The following is a 21739-nucleotide window of genomic DNA, read 5'->3' as shown; positions in this document are numbered from 1 at the left end:
TAGATGATTACTTCACTGTGCAGTTTTTGTTTTTTCTTTGTTATCTTTATCAATCCAGGCTTTTACTTATACTGCCTTTTAAATAAAAATAATTCCACTTTTAGTCTTTTTTGGGGGACTTTCTTTTTAAAATTTATTTATTTATGTTTAATGTATTTATTTATGTTTATTTAAAATTTATGTTTAATTTAAGGATAATTGCTTTATAATATTGGTTTGATTTCTGCCATACATCAACCTGAATTAACTGTAGATGTACATATGTCCCCTCCCTCTTGAACCTCCCTCTCACCTCCCACACTTTTCCATGCCTCTAGGTAATTATAGAGCCCTAGTTTGAGTTTGCTGAGTCATATAGCAAATTTCCATTGGCTACCTATTTTACATATGGTGGTGGTATTTGCTTTCATGCTACTCTCTCTATTCAGCTCACCCTCTCCTTCCCACTTTTATTTTTAATGGTAGTCTTCTTGGGCCAAATGATTCCTTTCTAATTTATGTCAAATGAAAACACTAACTCATCTCTTATTCAGAAATTTCTCTCTTGTGTCATTCCTTGGTTGATTCTAATGTTTATTGCAAAGAACATCTTCATTTTTATTTTACTTAAGTATTTTCTCAAAAAAAATTATCAAAAAGTGAATATAGGATGTAAGCAATCTCTTAATGTACACTTAATTACCGTAGAATTTTAGGTCTTGAAGTGATTTTCCTAGTGCATAGAAAATTTTGTTCTACTGTCAGCTTCTAATGCATAGGATGGCTAACTGACTTTAATTACATTTTACTCACATGTTACTTTGAAGATTTATTTTGTTTTACTGTCTGAAAACTGTTTTTTCTATCTTTGGTGTTCAAATATGTCACAGAAATATGGCTATAAATGATTCCCATCCTGCTCAGCATTCAGTGAATCTTTCCTTACTATCTTTTTATTTACGTCCCTAAAAGAGGAACTATATAACACACAGGGATATGATATTGCTATGATTGTTTTCAGTGGAAACACTCATGTAACCAATACCAAGTTGAATAAAAAAGTTTCAAATACCACTGAAACGCCCTCTTTCCACTGAAGGTTTTACTGCCTAAAACTTTGTGCTAATTATTTTCTTGCTTTGCTTTGAAGTTTTATTTCATGATAGATAATAGATATGCAGATGACCCTCTGTATGTAGCTTTTCGGGTCCACTTCTATGTGCATGTTTTCCAGTAAATACATACTAGACACACTCCTCCTTGGTTTAATCTGTGGGTGGAAAGTCTCAGATGCCAGGGCTACATAAACATAAATATCTACATGGATCTTTGACTGCTATAGGTTGGGCACCCCGGCCCCTACATTATTCAAGGATCAACTCTCATTATTTTTGAAAATGATACAAATAAAATCATACTGTATAATTTCTTCTGTTACTATACCTTTTTATATTCATTTTATTCCCAGATAGATCCATATTAAGCTATGTAACATTTGTCCCTTTGTTTCTACTGTGGCAAATTATTCCACTTTCTGAATAGACAACAATTTATTTGTTTTACTGTGTATGGACATTTGAATTGCTTCCAATGTTTTACTATTGAAGTAATATAGCTGAAAACATTTTTATGTAATCTTATGCACAGTTGAAATGCATTTCCGTTTATAAACAAGGTTTTGTCTGCTACATGCATCTTCCATTAAATAGGTTAAATACAGTTAATTCCATAAAGTTTTCAGTCTCTGACTTCTTCATTTTTGAAGTATGGTAACTATGAAAATATGCCTCATTACTAAGGAAGTTCAGGTCTAATTCAAATGATCATTATCTAAATATATTGTCTTTTCTTCATGAAATGCCTGTATATCTGTCCATGGTTTTACTATGTGTTCTCTCTCCCTTTAAAGTGTTTTTTGTTTGTTTGTTTGTTTTTTAATCTTTGTTGTTGTTTGGTACCTAAGTTCTGTCCAACTCTTTGCAATCCCATGGACTATAACCCACCAGGCTCCTCTATCTATGGAATTCTCCAGGCAAGAATACTGGAGTGGGATGCCATGTCCTTCTCCAGGGGATCTTCCTGACCCAGGGATTGAACTCATGTCTCCTGCATTAGCAGGTAGATTCTTTGCGACTAAGTCACCTAGGAAGTCCTTTTCAATATCTTTGTTCATGACAAATCATTAAATTATATTTCCAGACTTTGATTCTTATCAGCTTAAGGGCTGTGAATATATTCTCTTAATTCATGAAAAATCCTTTGATTCTTTTCATTTCCGTTTTATGCTCTGGTGAACACAGCATCTCTATTTAGAGAGCCATGCATCCCAAAATTGCTTTATGAAATGTCTTGTTTACAAAATCTTTTTCTATCCTTCTCAGTCATAACAGCTTTCTACTATATTTCTTCTAAATATTAAAAGTTTTATTCATTTAGAATACTCTATACCCTCTTGAATTAATTTTACAGTATAATGTTAACTAAAGATCCAAATTCATTTCTTCTTATAAACAATGTGCTAGCCTCATCTATTTGTTGTTTTCCAGCTTTTTAACTGCAATACCAAACCTGGCATAATACGTTGTTTCCATATTTGGGTGAATCTACTTTTTAGCACACAGATCTATTGATCAGTTAAACTTCACCCTTTTGTAGGGAGACACAGTCCTTCATGGGTCTCCCTCAAGATCGTATTTTCAGGAATGTACGTCTCTGATCCTGCATTTTTAGAGCCATTTCTCATGGCTGTATTTGCAACCAGCAGCCTTGAGAGATGAGGGAATTTCACCTTTGGATACAAATTCTAGGCTTAATTGCTATTTGCTATAAAATGAGATGACTTCTCCTATAATACAGTCCTATATATATACAGAAATCTTTTTAAGCCCTCCTTGTCCCTTTTATTAGACTTGGAAGAAAGAGATACTGATGCTGCTTGCTGTGTCATGAATACTGATCTTTTGTCTTTAACCCAGAAATATTGTATATTCTGCCAGCAGCCATCAAAGAGACATAAACTAACTTATTAGCTTATCAGGTGGCACTGGTGGTAAAGAACCACCAGAAGATGCAAGAGCTACTGGTTTGATCCTTGGCTCAGGAAGATCCCCTGGAGGAGGGCATGGCAACCCACTCCTGTATTCTTATCTGGAGAATCTCATGGACAGTGGGGCCTGGCGGGCTACAGTCCATGGGGTCACAAAGAGCTGGACACAACTGAAAGGACTTAATACACACATGCCAAAACCACTTTGCAGATTTTTTTTCTATAATGGATTTAGCTTTAGCTTATTAAAACTTCATTCATCCATACTGGGTCTATGATTGAAAACTAAAGATCAGTTTGAAAAGAAATTCCATGTTGAGGTACTTGTATATTTTCACCTATAAATGAAATGTCTCCCAAGCTATTTAACAGCAATTTTAATAAATTTACTTAGCATTCTCCATCAAAAACTCCATCAAAAACATACAATGTTTTTGCTATATTTATTTCTAAGTATTCTATTTTGTTCAAATTACCTTCAGATCTTCTTATTCCTTTTAGGAGCACTTTTAGTTAATGGATTTTTTTTAAGAAATGAATCTTTTTCAAAATTATTCACATAAAGTTGTTTATAACATTCCCTTACTATCTTTTTCATGCCTACTGGATCTTTAATTATAAACACCTATTATATCTGCTATTGGTAACTGATACTGTGTACTTTTTCCTAGTTTCTTAATCCATTTATTAGTGGATTATCAATTTTGATTATTTCAAAGAATCAATACTGGTCTTTGGTAATTTTCTGGTATTATTACTATTAATAATAAATATGTATATATATATAAAAACAGTAAAAAGCAACACTACAGAAAATTACCAAAGACTAGTATTGATTCTTTGAAATAATCAAAATTGATAACCCACTAACTAGATGGATTAAGAAATTAGGAAAAATGCACACAGTAGCAGTTACCAATAGCAGATATGATAGATGTTTATAATTAAAGATCCAGTAGGCATGAAAAAGATAGTACTATTGGGCTTCCCTGGTAGCTCAGATGGTAAAGCATCTGCCTACAATGCAGAAGACCTGGGTTCGATCCCTGGGTAGGGAAGATCCCCTGGAGAAGGAAATAGAAACCCACTTCAGTATTCTTGCCTGAAGAATTCCATGGACCGAGGAGCCTGGTAAGCTATAGTCCATGGGGTCACAAAGAGTCGGACAGGATTGAGCGACTTCACTCACATTAGTACTATTTACTAGGCATATTTGCTTTAATTATCTTTTTCTGCCTTTTAAATGTGACAATTTCGACATTTTACATTTCAGACCTGTATACTATTCTTATATAATTATGTAAAGCCATAAATTGGTCTGTCAGTGCTGTCTGAGCTGTATTACATGCATTTTGGATGAGCTCCAACTAGTTTCATTTCCCATAAGCCTAAAGAAATTCCTTTAGCATATCCTATATTGCAAATCTGCTGGTGATGAAATCTGTTGGCTATTATTATTAATTTTTATACTGTAAAATGTCTTCATTTTAGCTTGCTGAAAACACAATTCTTGGTTCAAAGGTTATTTGGTTATTTTTTTTTCAGCAATTTAAAGATGCCATTACACTGCCTGCACAATTTCAATATGTTGTCAACATGTTTCAGAACTGTCGTTTACCTTATTGAAAGTATCATACTCTTTCAGTGCTTTGAAAATATTTTCTTTGAATTTAGTTCTAGCTTATGCTTTGCCTAGGCATGCTTTTTTTTTTTTCTTTTTTATCCTGCCAGTTATTTTGTGAACTCCTGAAATCTGCCAATTTATGTTTCTCACCAAATTGGCAAATTTCCTGCCATTATTCCTATAAAAATGACTTTTTTTTTTCCCTGCCACATTGCCTTTCTTTGGTCCAAAAGAGTTTAGTTGCCCATGGGTTAGACTGTTTGATATCACTCTCAGTACCTTAGTTCTTTATAAAAACTTTCCTTGTGTTCTCCATTTGTAAACATCACTCTCTGCATCTGTTGCCATATGGTGTCCTCCTTGTACGTCTGTCACTGTGTCTCTTCTCTTCTTACGCCAGAAATATCGAACTAGGGCCCACTGTGATCCAGAATGAGCTCATCTAAAATTGATTGCATCATCAAAGACCTTATTTCCAAACAAAGTCTAATTCACAGATACTTAATGTTAAGACAGCAACATATCTCTTCTGGAAAATGTAATTCAACACATATACATGGTGTTCCAGGAGGAGAAAAATAGACCAATTAACCAATACAAAGTACAAGACTTTGGAAATTGTGCCACATGAGGATTCACTGGAGATAGGATTTAATAATCAGCTCTTATTGTTCACACTAGCAATGACCATAATTATACTAATTAATAGTAACCCAAAATGGCTGTGATAATATATGGGATCAAAAGGACCATAAGATATATGTAAGCAAAATTAAATATTTGGCTAAACAGTTAGTCTTTGAATGGAATGGAATGCAAATATTTAAGAGGAATGCTAATGTTATTGCTTACAGGATGCCTCAATGTCTTGCAAAACAAAGGACATTTCAAGGAACATGATATAAACTTTTAATGATGAAGTAATTTGCTTTAAAAAGAAACTGTGGAAAGTAATATCAAAATATTCCTTTAAAGATAATTTTATTATCAAAGGTTCAGTTCAGTCGCTCAGTCATGTCTGACACTTTGCAACCCCATGAGCTGCAGCACTCCAGGCCTCCCTGTCCAACACCAACTCTCAGAGCCTACCCAAAGTCATGTCCATTGAGTCGGTGATGCCATCCAACCATCTCATCCTCTGTCGTCCCCTTCTCCTCCTGCCCTCAATCTTTCCCAGCATCAGGGTCTTTTCAAATGAGTCAACTCTTCGCATCGGGTGGCCAAATTATTGGAGTTTCAGCTTCAACATCAGACCTTCCAATGAACACCCAGAACTGATCTCCTTTAGTATGGACTGGTTGGATTTCCTTGCAGTCCAAGAGACTCTCAAGAGTCTTCTCCAACACCACAGTTCAAAAGCATCGGTTCTTTGGTTGTCAGCTTTCTTTATAGTCCAACTCTCACATCCATATATGACTACAGGAAAAACCATAGCCTTAATTAGATGGACCTTTGTTGGCAAAGTAATGTCTCTGCTTTTGAATATACTATTTAGGTTGGTCATAACTTTCCTTCCAAGCAGTAAGCATCTTTTAATTTCATGGCTGCAGTCACCATCTGCAGTGATTTTGGAGCCCCCCAAAATAACGTCTCTCACTGTTTCCACTGTTTCCTCATCTATTTCCCATGAAGTGATGGGACCAGATGCCATGATCTTAGTTTTCTGAATGTTGAGTTTTAAGTCAGCTTTTTCACTCTCCTCTTTCACTTTCCTCAAGAGGCTCTTTAGTTCTTATTCACTTTCTGCCATAAAGGTGGTGTCATCTGCATATTTGAGCTTATTGATATTTCTCCTGGCAATCTTGATTCCAGCTTGTGCTTCATCCAGACCAGCATTTCTCATGATGTACTCTGCATATAAGTTAAATAAGCAAGGTGACAATATACAGCCTTGACATGTTCCTTTTCCTATTTGGAACCAGTCTGTTGTTGATGTTCAGTTCTATCTGTTGCTTCCTGACCTGCATATAGGTTTCTCAGGAAGCAGATCAGGTGGTCTTGTACCTTTGTCAAAGGTACAAGTACTAAATTAACAAGTAAAGCTATTACTACAGTAATATATTACAAATTATAAATATTTTCTAAGATGAACATAAAAACATTAAAATATTTATTCTTATACATCCAAAGAATTGTTGACATTAGTAAATGAGACAGCTTTATTTTTGCAGCTTATAATTGAATCTTACAGTTTTCATATTTAATCAAAAGGTTTTTTCTCCTGAAATGATACTTACATCTTTGCAAAACATTTTGATTTCATTACTTTTATTTTTCATCCATACTTTTGAAAGAATATAATGTTTATCTTCTAAAATTTCAACAGTTACCATAGACATTATAATTGAAAATCTTCATGAAAATATATGCTAAGAAAAACTCAATCTCTCATTCTGAATCTATACAGTATGAATTTGAAGGCAGGTTTGATTTTATTTGCCTAACTAGTTTTCTTACCGGAGAAGGTAACGGCACCCCACTCCAGCACTCTTGCCTGGAAAATCCCATGGACGGAGGAGCCTGGTAGGCTGCAGTCCATGGGGTCACTAAGAGTTGGACACGACTCAGTGACTTCCCTTTCACTTTTCACTTTCATGCACTGGAGAAAGAAATGGCAACCCACTCCAGTGTTCTTGCCTGGAGAATCCCAGGGATGGGGGAGCCTGGTGGGCTGCCGTCGCTGGGGTCGCACAGAGTCGGACACGACTGAAGCGACTTAGCAGCAGCAGCAGCAGCAGCAGCAGCAGTTTTCTTACATTTTAATATCACTCATTTTAAATACTTACTGTAGATGTCTCTAATGATAGCTTGAATATGCATGTCTTACCAAATGATGAATTGTTCAGAAATAGGCTATAATAATACCAGAATTAATCCATTTAATTATTCTAAACCTTACTTAGTTAAATTCTTTTAATGTGGCTCAGTGGTCTGGTCTGCCAAGCAGGAGTCACAGGTGATCCCTGGGTCAGCAAGATCATCTGGAGAAGGAAATGGCGACCCACTCCAGTCTTCTTGCCCAGGAAATCCCATGGACAGAGGAGCCTGGCAGGCTACAGTCCATTGGGTAACAAAAGAGCTGGACGTGACTTAGAGACTAAATAACAACAACAAAAAGAAATCAAGGCTAAGTGAGGGGTTATAGTCTTTTACATTCTATCAGAAATTTATTATTGTTTGGTAGCTAAGTTATGTTCGACTCTTTTTTGTCCCCACAAATCATAGCCTGCAAAGCTCCTCTGTTTGTGGGATTTCCCAGGCAAGCATACTGGAGTGGATCATCATTGCCTTCTCCAAGGGATCTTCTAGACCCAGGGATCAAACTTGCATCTCTTTCTTGGCAGGTAGATTCTTTACAACTGAGCCACCTGGGAAGCCCCTAAATACAAATGAAATCTTACTGTGTTTGAGGCAAAATTACATGCTATGATGCAAACACTAAGTAACAGTTCCATGGAGGTAGGTATCCAATCAATACGAGGTTTTGGAAAAAAAAAAAAATCCCAGAAGAGAAAAAGCTACACTTCCATATCACAGCTTTCTATTAACCTAGAAATATGCAAATATAAAGCTATCAGGGCATCAGAGAATAGATAGCTGAATGGCATCACTGATGCAATGGACATGAACTTAGACAAACTACAGGAAATAGTAATGGACAGGGAGGCCTGGGGTCCTGTGGTCCATAGGATCACAGAGTCAGACATGACTGGGTGACTGAACAAAAACATGCGAATATAAATGTATTAACTCTGCTTTGAACAATTCCTAGTAACAAGTTTTATCAATAGCAATGACCAACAGCTCATATTTTTAAATTATATTTAAAATTTAATAGTATTTCAAGTTTCCCAACTCAGAATAATTTAAAAATGACACAATACAGTAAATAATTTCCACAAATTAAAAAATACATATTTTTATTATGTGTGGCATTTTTTAAACTGAAAGTGTATTAAAAAGTTGTACCCTATGGCAGTGGATGTGGAAATGACTTCAATGAGATAGAAACTACAAAGCAGATACCTTTCAAAATAAATTATATGGCTATCAGGAATGAGAGAGGGAGAAACAGGTGCAAATGACAAGCTGATGTTGAATTAATTGATGCTTTTCATGATAAATTTAAACAAAGCAAACCAGCATGCTCTGCTGCCACTCTGTAGGAAGAGTTGCTAGTAAGTTTTATTCCACAGATTGTGAAGCTGTAATAAAGCTTAAGAAGACTTTTGTATATATAATAAATTAATTACAACCAGCATATAAAGGTTACACTTCTAGAGGTTTCCTAGGTAGAATTCATAAACATGGGAATAACATAGCTAACTCTGTGCATAACTGCATTACACGTAATGAAACACTGAAGTAATGTTTAATCAAGCAAGCATAACTGGAAACTGACCCTGAGAAAGAAAAACAAAAAACAAAACAGGAATGAGGGAGTAGGAATTTTTGCAATTGGATGGGCTTTAGCGTTTAGTCATTTAGCTAAATGTTTAATATTATGCCCCAGAAGTTGGTGAATAATGGCCACATTTAGCCTGTTTCCTGTTTTGTCAGTAAAACTTGTGGAAACACAACCCCACCTAATAGACACCTAACTGACATTGCTGTAGCTGCTTTCACAGGACAATAGTTCAGTTCAGTCGCTCAGTCGTGTCCGACTCTTGCAACGCCATGAATCAGCACGCCAGGCCTCCCTGTCCATCACCATCTCTCGGAGTTCACTCAGACTCACGTCCATCGAGTCAATGATGCCATCCAGCCATTTCATCCTCGGTCATCCCCTTCTCCTCCTGCCCCCAATCCCTCCCAGCATCAGAGTCTTTTCCAATGAGTCAACTCTTCACATGAGGTGGCCAAAGTACTGGAGCTTCAGCTTTAGCATCATTCATTCCAAAGAAATCCCAGGGCTGATCTCCTTCAGAATGGACTGGTTGGATCTCCTTGCAGTCCAAGGGACTCTCAAGAATCTTCTCCAACACCACACTTCAAAAGCATCAATTCTTCGGCGCTCAGCCTTCTTCACAATCCAACTCTCACGTCCATACATGACCACAGGAAAAACCATAGCCTTGACTAGACGGACCTTAGTCGGCAAAGTAATGTCTCTGCTTTTGAATATACTATCTAGGTTGGTCATAACTTTTCTTCCAAGGAGTAAGCATCTTTTAATTTCATGGCTGCAGTCACCATCTGCAGTGATTTTGGAGCCCCCCAAAATAAAGTCTGACACTATTTCTACTGTTTCCGTATCTATTTGCCATGAAGTGATGGGACCAGATGCCATGATCTTCATTTTCTGAATGTTGAGCTTTAAGCCAACTTTTTCGCTCTCCTCTTTCACTTTCATCAAGAGGCTTTTTAGTTCCTCTTCACTTTCTGCCATAAGGGTAGTGTCATCTGCATATCTGAGGTTATTTATATATTGCAAATGTTATTGATATATTGATATATTGCAAATGTTTTCTGGTTAGGACCAAATTTAAAGGACAATAGTAGAGTCCAGTAAATTTGGTCCTAACCAGAAAACATTTGCAATCCTTGTTCTCAACTTTAAATTGAGCCTAAATTTTCTATTCTATTCCTTTAAAGATTGGGGAGTTTTTAGTAGATAAAAGTGCATGATCAAAATATTATGGAACTAAGAATAAAACTGTTTTCTGGATGGGAAAAATCTGCCTGACTTGATTCAACATAAGTTTTCAAATATTTATCTGGTACTTACTATATAATTAGCATCATAATAAATAGAAATGATTATAAGAATTTAAAGAATTTACAATCTGGATAAGACACATGATACATCATTATGATAAATAAAAGAATCATGAATGTTATATAGTCAGTTTTTAAGTGAAATAATTTTTATTAATGATATGTAAGAAAAAGCATAAATATACTATTTTATCATAATTATGTAAAGTGCCCATAAGTCACTCTCCCAAGGAAAGATGACAAAATCCTTTTAGAAATAGTAGGTTTGCCAAACATCTGTTTGTGCTTACATAATCAAATGCTTGCCCACTTTTGCTTATTTGTGTGTTCTTCATAACAATACACACTATAAGATGCTTAATTAATAAAACCTTTTTCTAATACAAAAATAACACATTAGGTTGTAGGTTATCCTGTTTTAACATACATTAGAAATGATAAAATTACGCTCTTTGCTCTCAATTCTGCATCTGCTTATGTCCCTATTAATCCTTCTATTGGTTACTTCTGCTCTGACTTTATCTGCATAGTGCTAGTATTTGAGCTTCTTTGGAAATAGAAGGTAAATCATACATTTCCCTCCTACATTGTCTGTAAATACAGGCTTCATCTTCTGGAGGTCTCACAAAGGTTCAAGGAGAAAAGGCGCTGTTCAATCTGTAAGAAAGGGAAGCCTTTTCTATACCTTTTCTTCATCCCTTCTATATCAGACTTCACTCCAGCTTTGTTATCCTAGTTGGGTTATTTGCCATGTTTATGTTTGTGGGAATATATGGGGCCAGGTTCATGAATAAATGGTGTGATTTATCATCTAACCCCCAGTGTGGTTATCAGAGAGGTATACAATTAAAAATCCACTTCCTTATATATAAACATAGGCATAAATGTACTTATATTCTTCCCCACTGATTACATATAATTTTGGAAGTTATAGATTAGAACAGTGTTCCATTGCCCTTGATAAAATTCAGACAATTATGGAAAAGAAAACATGCTAAGCCATATCACCCATTTAGATGACATTGTTGTGAAAATTAGGGAATTCCTTCCTGAAAGTCCATTACAGTGGCTCTAAAATTTAAGACAGGTGATTGCACTGATAAAAGGTATAAACTTGGAAAGGATGAAATCCTAAGGAAAGCCGAGCAGTTTGGCAAGAATTTAAATCTATAATCACTTATTGACACCTATAATATGCTAGCACAAAATATAAGGAATTTTTTATTATTAAAACTCATCCTTCATTGTCTTAGTATGTCTGAGATGGTAACAATATACCATAGAATAGGTAGCTTCCAAGCAAGACTTATTTCTCCAAGTTATGGAAGCTGGGAAATCCAAGATCCAGAGGGCTGATGGATTTGGAATCTCTTTCATATACCCTTCTTTTTTCATAGAAAGCCTTCTTTCTGCTGTGTTCTCACAGTGTGAAAGGGAGATATCTGGAGCCTGTTTTATAAGGGCACCAATCTTATGTAGGAGGGCTTCACCCTTATGACCTAATCACCTTCCAAAGGCCTCACTACCATCACCTTGAGGCTTCAAAATTTAACACATGGATTTGGGGAGGACACAAACCTTTTGATCTATAGTTTTAATATTTTACACACTAGACAAGCAGGGAACATTTCCTTACTTGCTAAATCAAGCTAACAAAACTGATAAAAATCATGACAAAGACAGTATAAAAAAAGAAAGAGACTGGTATTTTTCATGTGAAAAGGTGCAAAAATCCTAAACAATAAAAATAAAGAAAGAAATAAAGATGGAAAAAAAAAAAAAAAAAGAACCTCATTAAGAGACTGATGGTAAAAGCCCTGAGTTTAGACAGTTTTTCTGTTACCACCATTATTGGAAACATCAACAGGCACAGTTCCAAGGCTGTGAAAATGAGAGCAAAGCAGCTACACCCTCTGAAGGCCATCAGAAAGTCTATTCACCTAAAAAATGGTCATTTTTCCTGCAAATTTTTTTCTTAAACTTGTCAAGTGCTTTCTGCAGGCTCTTGCCCTAGAAATATCACTTTCTTTACATCTCATGATGGAAGACTGTGGGACCCCCGCAACAATTCCTAATTTAGAGACTGGATGGGACTGCTAACTCAAGGGGGTGGTAGCTACACTCATGAGAGTAAGCAGTCTTTGTAACCTTAGTAAAAGCAAAGAGCAAGAGAGGAAAGCAGAAAAAAAACCAACAACAAAACAAAAACGGCGGGGGGTGGGGAGGGAGAGGTTGGGGAGGAAGACTTACAGAAAAGCAAATGAAAAAGAAGGGAAAAAAACAAAATTTTAGTGACTAACTCTTCCCCTGCATTTGGTAAGAAATACAGAAATGGGCCCACTGGGAAGAAAAAAGGAAGCAAACCAAAGTAATAAAATCTACCTATCATAAAGTTGGGAAATTCTAGATAACAAAAACTTGAGCTAGTTTTGTAATGTTTGAGTGAGACAGCAGAAAAATATATCCCAAATAATTTACTTGACATAGATTTATTGTAAAGCTAAAGATGATTAAGTTTCAGCAATTTTCATTCCAAAGTAAAATTCTTGCGAAGTCAGTGAGGGGTCCTAAAAATGCATGTACATAGCAATATGCTTAAATTTTTCTGAAAGGAGAGATATTTTAACCATTATACATTACGAGTATTGTCATTTTGTACTCTTTCTTCAAGATTAATAGAGTTTTGCCAAGAGAACACACTGGTCATAGCAAACACCCTCTTCCAACAACTCAAGAGAAGACTCTACACATGGACATCATAAGATGGTCAAAACTGAATCAGATTGATTATATTCTTTGCAGCCAAAGATGGAGAAGCTCTATACAGTCAGCAAAAAACAAGATGGGAGCTGACTGTGGCTCAGATCATGAACACCTTATTGCCAAATTAAGACTTAAATTGAAGAAACTAGGGAAAACCACTAGACCATTCACTTCAGTTCAGTTCAGTCGCTCAGTCATGTCTGACTCTTTGTGACCCCATGAATCGCAGCACGCCAGGCCTCCCTGTCCATCACCATCTCCGGGAGTTCACTCAGACTCACGTCCATCGAGTCAATGATGCCATCCAGCTATCTCATCCTCTGTCGTCCCCTTCTCCTCCTGCCCCCAATCCCTCCAAGCATCAGAGTCTTTTCCAATGAGTCAACTCTTCGCATGAGGTGCCCAAAGTACTGGCGTTTCAGCTTTAGCATCATTCCTTCCAAAGAAATCCCAGGGCTGATCTCCTTCAGAATGGACTGGTTGGATCTCCTTGCAGTCCAAGGAACTCTCAAGAGTCTTCTCCAACACCGCACTTCAAAAGCATCAATTCTTCGGCGCTCAGCCTTCTTCACAGTCCAACTCTCACATCCACACATGACTGCAGGAAAAACCATAGCCTTGACTAGACGGACCTTAGTCGGCAAAGTAATGTCTCTGCTTTTGAATATACTATCTAGGTTGGTCATAACTTTTCTTCCAAGGAGTAAGCGTCTTTTAATTTCATGGCTGCAGTCACCATCTGCAGTGATTTTAGAGCCCCCAAAATAAAGTCTGACACTGTTTCTACTGTTTCCCCATCTATTTCCCATGGAGTAATGGGATCGGATGCCATGATCTTCATTTTCTGAATGCTGAGCTTTAAGCCAACTTTTTTCAGGAATGACCTATATCAAATCCCTTATGATTATACAGTGGAAGTGAGAAATAGATTTAAGGGACTAGATCTGATAGATAGAGTGCCTAATAAACTATGGATGGAGGATCGTGACATTGAACAGGAGACAGGGATCAAGACCATCCCCATGGAAAAGAAATGCAAAAAAGCAAAATGGCTGTCTAGGGAGGCCTAACAAGTAGCTGTGAAAAGAAGAGAAGTGAAAAACAAAGGAGAAAAGGAAAGATATAAGCATCTGAATGCAGAGTTCTAAAGAATAGCAAGGAGAGATAAGAAAGCCTTTCTCAGTGATCAGTGCAAAGAAATAGAGGAAAGGAACAGAATGGGAAAGACTAGAGATCTCTTCAAGAACATTAGATATAGCAAGGGAATATTTCATGCAAAGATAGGCTTGATAAAGGACAGAAATGGTATGGACCTAACAGAAGCAGAAGATATTAAGAAGAGGTAGCAAGAATACACAGAAGAACTGTACAAAAAAGAGCTTCACAACCCAGATAATTACGATGCTGTGATCATTCCTTGCTCACCTAGAGCCAGACATCCTGGAATGTGAAGTCAAGTGGGCCTTAGAAAACATCACTACGAACAAAGCTAGCGGAGGTGATGGAATTCCAGTTGAGTTGTTTCAAATCCTGAAAGATGATGCTGTGAAAGTGCTGCACTCAATATGCCAGCAAATTTGGAAAACTCAGCAGTGGCCACAGGACTGGAAAAGGTTAGTTTTCATTCCAATCCCAAAGAAAGGCAATGCAAAAGAATGCTCAAACTACCGCACAATTGCACTCATCTCACATGCTAGTAAAGTAATGCTCAAAATTCTCCAAAGCAGGCTTCAGCAATATGTGAACCGTGAACTTCCATATGTTCAAGCTGGTTTTAGAAAAGGCAGAGGAAGCAGAGATCAAATTGCCAACATCCGCTGGATCATGGAAAAAGCAAGAGAATTCTAGAAAAACATCTATTTCTGCTTTATTGACTATGCCAAAGCCTTTGACTGTGTGGATCACAAGAAACTGTGGAAAATTCTGAAAGAGATGGGAATACCAGACCACCTGACCTGCCTCTTGAGAAATCTGTATGCAGGTCAGGAAGTAACAGTTAGAACTGAACATGGAACAACAGACTGGTTCCAAATAGGGAGAGGAGTAATTCAAGGCTGTATATTAGATCGTGCTTATTTAACTTCTATGCAGAGTACATCATGAGAAACGCTGGACTGGAAGAAGAACAAGCTGGAATCAAGATTGCCGGGAGAAATATCAATATCCTCAGGTATGCAGATGACACCACCCTTATGGCAGAAAGTGAAGGGGAACTAAAAAGCCTCTTGATGAAAGTGAAAGAGGAGAGTGAAAAAGTTGGCTTAAAGCTCAACATTCAGAAAACGAAGATCATGGCATCTGGTCCCATCACTTCATGGCAAATAGATGGGGAAACAGTGGAAACAGTGTCAGACTTTATTTTTGGGGGCTCCAAAATCACTGTAGATGGTGATTGCAGCCATGAAATTAAAAGATGTTTACTCCTTGGAAGGAAAGTTATGACCAACCTAGATAGCATATTCAAAAGCAGAGACATTACTTTGCTGACTAAGGTCCATCTTGTCATGCTATGGTTTTTCCCGGGTCAAGTATGGATGTGAGAGTTGGACTCTGAACATAGCTGATCGCTGAAGAATTGATACTTTTGAAGTGTGGTGTTGGAGAAGACTCTTGAGAGTCCCTTGGACTGCAAGGAGATCCAACCAGTCCATTCTAAAGTGTTCTTTGGAAGGACTGATGCTAAAGCTGAAGCTCCAGTACTTTGGCCACCTCATGCGAAGAGTTAACTCATTGGAAAAGACTCTGATGCTTGGAGGGATTGGGGGCAGGAGAAGAAGGGGACAACAGAGGATGAGATGGCTGGATGGCATCACCGACTCGATGGATGTGAGTCTGAGTGAACTCTGGGAGATGGTGATGAACAGGGAGGCCTGATGTGCTGCCATTCATGGGGTCGCAAAGAGTCAGACACTACTGAGCAACTATTGAACTGAACTCTTTCTTCCTTTTCTCCAAGAGAGCATTGCAGGGCTTAAAGACTATTTTAAGGATTTGGCTAAGAAGTTATTGAGTTGAGAACAGATTTCACTCAGGATTATTGAGATTTATTTATGGGATTCAAGATCACTCTGTGTGCTGTTCTGTAGTAGCTATGGATAGGAAGTGGTTTACAAAATACTCCTATCACAATCATGCCTATTTACCAGATTTATGACACAAAGATGCAGGACTAGAGACATACTAACATAAAATCATAAGCTAGGGCATCTAGAACTAGAAGTTTGATGTTCAAAGAGAAGCTTGGTCATTTTTCATAAATGTTTATTAAATATCTTCTCTGTGAAATAAATTGTGCTAAGGAAAGTATTTGTAGCAGTGAACAAGACAAAAACAGTCCTTGTCCTCTGTAATATAGAAAGCAAGACAAACACTGAATTACTGATAAGCAGTTATTTAATACTATGCTACAAAGAGAAATTCAGAGTACCTTGAGCTCATGTAATAGAATAGATCTGTTCCCCAAAGACAGGTCAGGGATGATGATAAGGGAAGAGTTTATTTAGGAAATGAGCTGTGAGCCCACTCTGCAGTATGAGTGGTGACTATCTGTGAAGATGGTTGGATGGGGTGAGAGAAGAATAGTTGGGGCAAAGTGGTAGCATCTGCTATGGCTCTGATGCAGGAAAGACCATAATAGGTTAAAAACTTGAAAGCTAAAGTAGTAACAAGGTGGTAAAAGACAGATAATGAGGGATAGGCAATCGGATGGTCAGTGGCACATGAGCACGGAGGGTAAGCCATGTTTATATTCTTTTATTTTCAGAACAAAGATGAGTTTTTGAAGAACTTTAAATGTATGAATCACATGATCATTAATAAATACATTTTTGTCTTACCTGTAGATAATGTCTAAAGGAGTATAGGATAAGGAGAGGCTATTTTGCAGGAGACCAAGTAAAAAGTTAAGAAGTAATAATAGCTACAACAGAATGGCAGCAGAGACAGAAAAGAAGTAAAATCAATTCTAAGCTAAGCTAAGCTAAGTCACTTCAGTCGTGTCTGACTCTGTGCGACCCCAGAGATGGCAGCCCACCAGGCTCCCCCGTCCCTGGGATTCTCCAGGCAAGAACACTGGAGTGGGTTGCCATTTCCTTCTAGGTGAGGAAAAAAAAGTGAAAATAAGACAGAGGTGGGAAATACGGAAGATGTCAGGACTTTGAATTATCTTATGTAGCCAGAGTATATGGTGAGTCTTTAAAGGAAAGAACAGAAAATGAATTTCAAATGAAAGCATGCCTCCTTCAACTGTCTGCTCAGGTGCTTTTCAATATTCATCCTTCTAGCTCTATATAACCAAAGCTCTGCTTTGTTCAGTTGTATTTTCTAAACTCTCAAAAGCATGCTTAGCACATCTTGTTGAATGAATAAATACTAACTCCAAACATTTGTTTGAAACAAAATAAAATGATTTGGTAGGAACTGTGTTTTAAGATTTGATTTTGGATAAAAGGGAACCCTTTTGTTGACAGTAACTGACACCTTTAAAATTCTTCTCCAGTGTCATGCCTCAGTTGCAGATTATTGTGAAGACTAGAAGTAGTTATATTTCTATTTTTCTTACTCAAATTCCGGTTGTACCTCACAATAAGACTCTTTTACAGATGGCAATTAGCACTTAATTGTTCTGAGTAGATTTTCATCTTTTCAAATGATCAACATTTCTAAAATGAGAACTATCCCATTTCTTATCAACAATTCATTTATTTGGTTAACTGAATAGCCATTCTAAAGGAGATCAGTTCTGGGTATTCTTTGGAAGGAGTGATGCTAAAGCTGAAAATCCAGTACTTTGGCCACCTCATGTGAAGAGTTGACTCATTGGAAAAGACTTTGATGCTGGGAGGGATTGGGGGCAGGAGGAGAAGGGGACAACAGAGGATGAGATGGCTGGATGGCATCACTGACTCGATGGACATGAGTCTGAGTGAACTCCGGGAGTTGGTGATGGACAGGGAGGCCTGGCGTGCTGTGATTCATGGGGTCGCAGAGTCAGACATGACTAAGCGACTGAACTAAACTGAACTGAATATCTACATTAGAAAGACACTATACCATACTATTTAGAAATATTAGTGAATAGAGCAGACACAGTGGATTACTATCTAGAATAGTCAAAACAGTGTGGCTTTGGCATAAGTATCAAAAACTAGATCAACAGAAAAATAATTCAGAAATAGATCTACTTATATAAGGGCACTGAATTCACTACAAAAGTACAAAAGCCATATGATTTGTATAATAATGGTTTTAGAATGGTTAGAAAATATTTCAATACCCATACAGAAAAAGAAAAAACACCATCACTCACATCTTGCATGCTAGGAACTTATTAATTCAAATATATAAATACATTTATATTCCTAAAAATAAAAGACAAAACTATAAACCTTAGAAACATGAGAGAAACTTCAGCGATTTGAGGACAAGAAAAATTTCCTTAGATTCCAGACACTTGTAACTATAAAAGGAAAAGTGGTTAATTAGATTTTATTTAAAAATTTAAAATTGTCATGAAGAGAAATCTTTGAAAAATATATAGAAAAATATGTCTAAAAGAAAATATTCATAAAATATATATCTGAAAAAAGTCTTTTGTAGAGAATGTACACATATCTCCTGCATCTAGAAAATAAAAGAAAAAACAGATACTTTGAAATAGAAGATATACAAATGACCATTACACAGATGGAAATTACTTGGATTATTTATCATTATGGACATGTAAATTAAAATAAAAATGAGATGCCCTAATATGCCCACCAGAATAACTAAAAATAAAATAGACTGACCAATTAATGACAGAGAATGTGGATTAAATAATACCATCACTTGAGAAACACTTCAGAACATTTCCTATAAACTAAATACCTACTTGCTCCATTACCTGGTAATGTCATTTCTAGATGAATATCTAATGGAAACAAAAAAACATGTTCAAAAAAATCCATTGCAGAATATTCAAATTTTTTTTAATAGTTCATAACTGCAAATAATAATTTGTATATTAAAATATGTAGTGTCAATTCCTTCTCATATAGCTTTTCCTTTTCCATGATTTCCTGACTATTTCTGCATATTTGTTTTTTCCCTATAAACTTCATTATCAAATTTTTATTGGGATTACATTATATTACACTTCATTATCAAGTTTTAAAATTGGAATTATATTACATTTACAACACAATTGTGCAAGCTGACATTTATATGATGCTGAGTCATTCTATATAAGAATAAAAGTTTTTTCCATGTTTTACAATTTTGTTTTAAGGTCTTTTAAGGTAAATGCACATGTTTTGGAGGTTTTAGAAAATGAGATGTAGTTGGCATTAGTACTAACTTTACTGATGAAATCTAATTTCTGGGTATTTTTCTTAATCTTACTTTTGAACCAACAGCGTCACAGTAATCATTGTTACAGGAAAAAATTATATTGATGCTAATTCAGTGGATGAAATATGTGGGATGTGATATTTACATAGTGTCAAAGTATCGCCCCATAATATATTATTAATTACAAAGAGAAAACAGAAATTTAAAATGAAGAAACCAACTTAACCAAATAATCAAAGTTAACCTTACCAATAAAGGGAAGATTAAGCATTATGTAACTGGTGCTATAATGCATTGAGAAAGATTCATGCAACATTAATTTTGTGTATTCTTGCCAAAAATGTGTAATGCAATCATGAGGAAATATCAGGGAAAGCCAAATCAAGGACATTCAACAAAACAACAAGCCTGTTCTCTATTTTAAAAGTCAAAAGTATGAAAGACAAAGAAGATTGAAGAGCTGTTCCATATTCAAGGGCATTAACAGGCCATTTGCTACATGTGGGTTGAATCCTAGACCAGAAAAAGAAATCCCATATTTGTTATAACGGATATTAGTGGAATAATTAGCACAATTTGGATGAGGAATACAGAATAGATAATTGTATCTTTATTAATGTTAATTTTATGACTTTTATAATTGTACCATGGCTAAGTAATAAAGCTGTTCTTATATTTATGAAAATCTAATTTTAAGTATTTAAAGATAAAAATACATAGCAAAAGCAACATACTTTAAAATGTCACATAACAATTGAGAAATCTAAGTGAACGAAGTGATATAGAAAAAGTGTTTCTATTATACTTGTGAATTTTCTATAAATCCAAGATTAATTCAAAATTAAAATTTATTTGAAATTATATATTTAAAAACTATACATATATATGTAATCTTAATAAATAATGCAAATAAAATAATCTATATTTATATATTACACACACATATATATTGTATTCAGCTACCTATCTTCAGATACTAATCTGAAAAATACTAAAATTAAAGAACTGCTAAATGGAGATTTTAAAAGATATATTCTGTGGGGTCTAAAATAATCTTGGCCACAAATTGATGGCATCACAGATTGCACATACCTTCATTTATTTATTATTTTTTAATATCTCACCTATGTCATCAACCCTCTGGGAACACTAGAATAATTAAATTCTCACCAGTTAAATGTAAGAATAATTAAAGCTGTCAAAATCTCCAACGAGCACAAATCCTGAGGCTATTCAAACAAACAAAGCCAGAGAACATAGATGGAGTCACTTTAAGGTCACTTTTAGCATTTTTGAGTTAAGGAAGAATCACGTGTAAAACAGTGTAAGACATCTAATATGAAACTTATGAAACCTTGACAAGAATTTTATATTTAGAACAGAACTGTAACAAATAATAGGTTAATAAGTTAATAACTATTGGATTTTTTCCTGAATGTCATTCTCTAATAACTAGTTTTTACCATCCCACTGTTTTTGCATTTTTTAAAAAAAGTAGTAGAAAAGATATGTGCAGTAAAAAACCAACTTAATGCTCATTCTTTTCAAATGGTGAGGCTCTTTGAAATAAAATCATGAGGTCTGAATCACTGTCAAAAGCTATTTGAGTAATTATTATCATTTCTGTGTAAAGAGCAAAGACAAAACTAGTGCTGTCATCTTGTATAAAATTTCTATGCTAAGGTGCTAAGGAAACTCTTAATCTAGATGGCATTACAGGTTCACAGTTTAGAGTTCTTTCTCTGATTCCAATATATAGCAAAAATGAATAGAATAAAAATATACTGTCAAAAAATAAAAATTTACATGAACAAGAAACAGAGCAGAAACAAGCAAAATAAATGATCCTAGATCAGCAACCTTGTTCTTGGAATGGAAGCAAGGATAGGTGGTCTGAGGTTTCATCCTCTAAGGACAATGAGAATCTAAATCAACCAATGTGACTAGTATAACTGGAGCCAGATGCACTGCCTGAAATAAAGACATAGTGTGGAATCCCTCTGATGTTGAAAGGAAGATGAAGAGTTCTACTCCTGAGCCCTGTTTGTAATGAGGGCTTCTATGAATCTGTTTACCTGGGAATGTAGGAAAAAGCTGACTAGTTTCAGCTTCTTCCTGAGACTTCATCCATACCAGGTAGCTGACTTAGCTTCTGAGTCCACAATATTGCTGCAGTTAATACAACTGCAAACACGGTCCAGCGTTAGGGACTCAGGGGTCATAAAGAAGAAACAAACAAGCAACATTACTAAAGCAGAGAGAGTAAATTCTCTTCATTC

At 35.9% G+C, this 21739-nt stretch overlaps 1 non-coding gene across 1 annotated transcript; it reads left to right on the top strand.

Moving 5' to 3' along the window:
- The first annotated feature begins 4011 nt into the window (after window positions 1-4011).
- TRNAC-ACA lies at window positions 4012-4083 on the top strand. Its single transcript has one exon. It is a non-coding gene; the product is annotated as a tRNA-Cys (tRNA).
- Window positions 4084-21739: the final 17656 nt, after the last annotated feature.

The sequence above is a fragment of the Oryx dammah genome, unplaced genomic scaffold (assembly GCF_014754425.2).
Source record: "Oryx dammah isolate SB20612 unplaced genomic scaffold, SCBI_Odam_1.1 HiC_scaffold_7, whole genome shotgun sequence".
Taxonomy (NCBI): domain Eukaryota; kingdom Metazoa; phylum Chordata; class Mammalia; order Artiodactyla; family Bovidae; genus Oryx; species Oryx dammah.
This window is presented reverse-complemented; position numbering and strand designations above follow the sequence as displayed.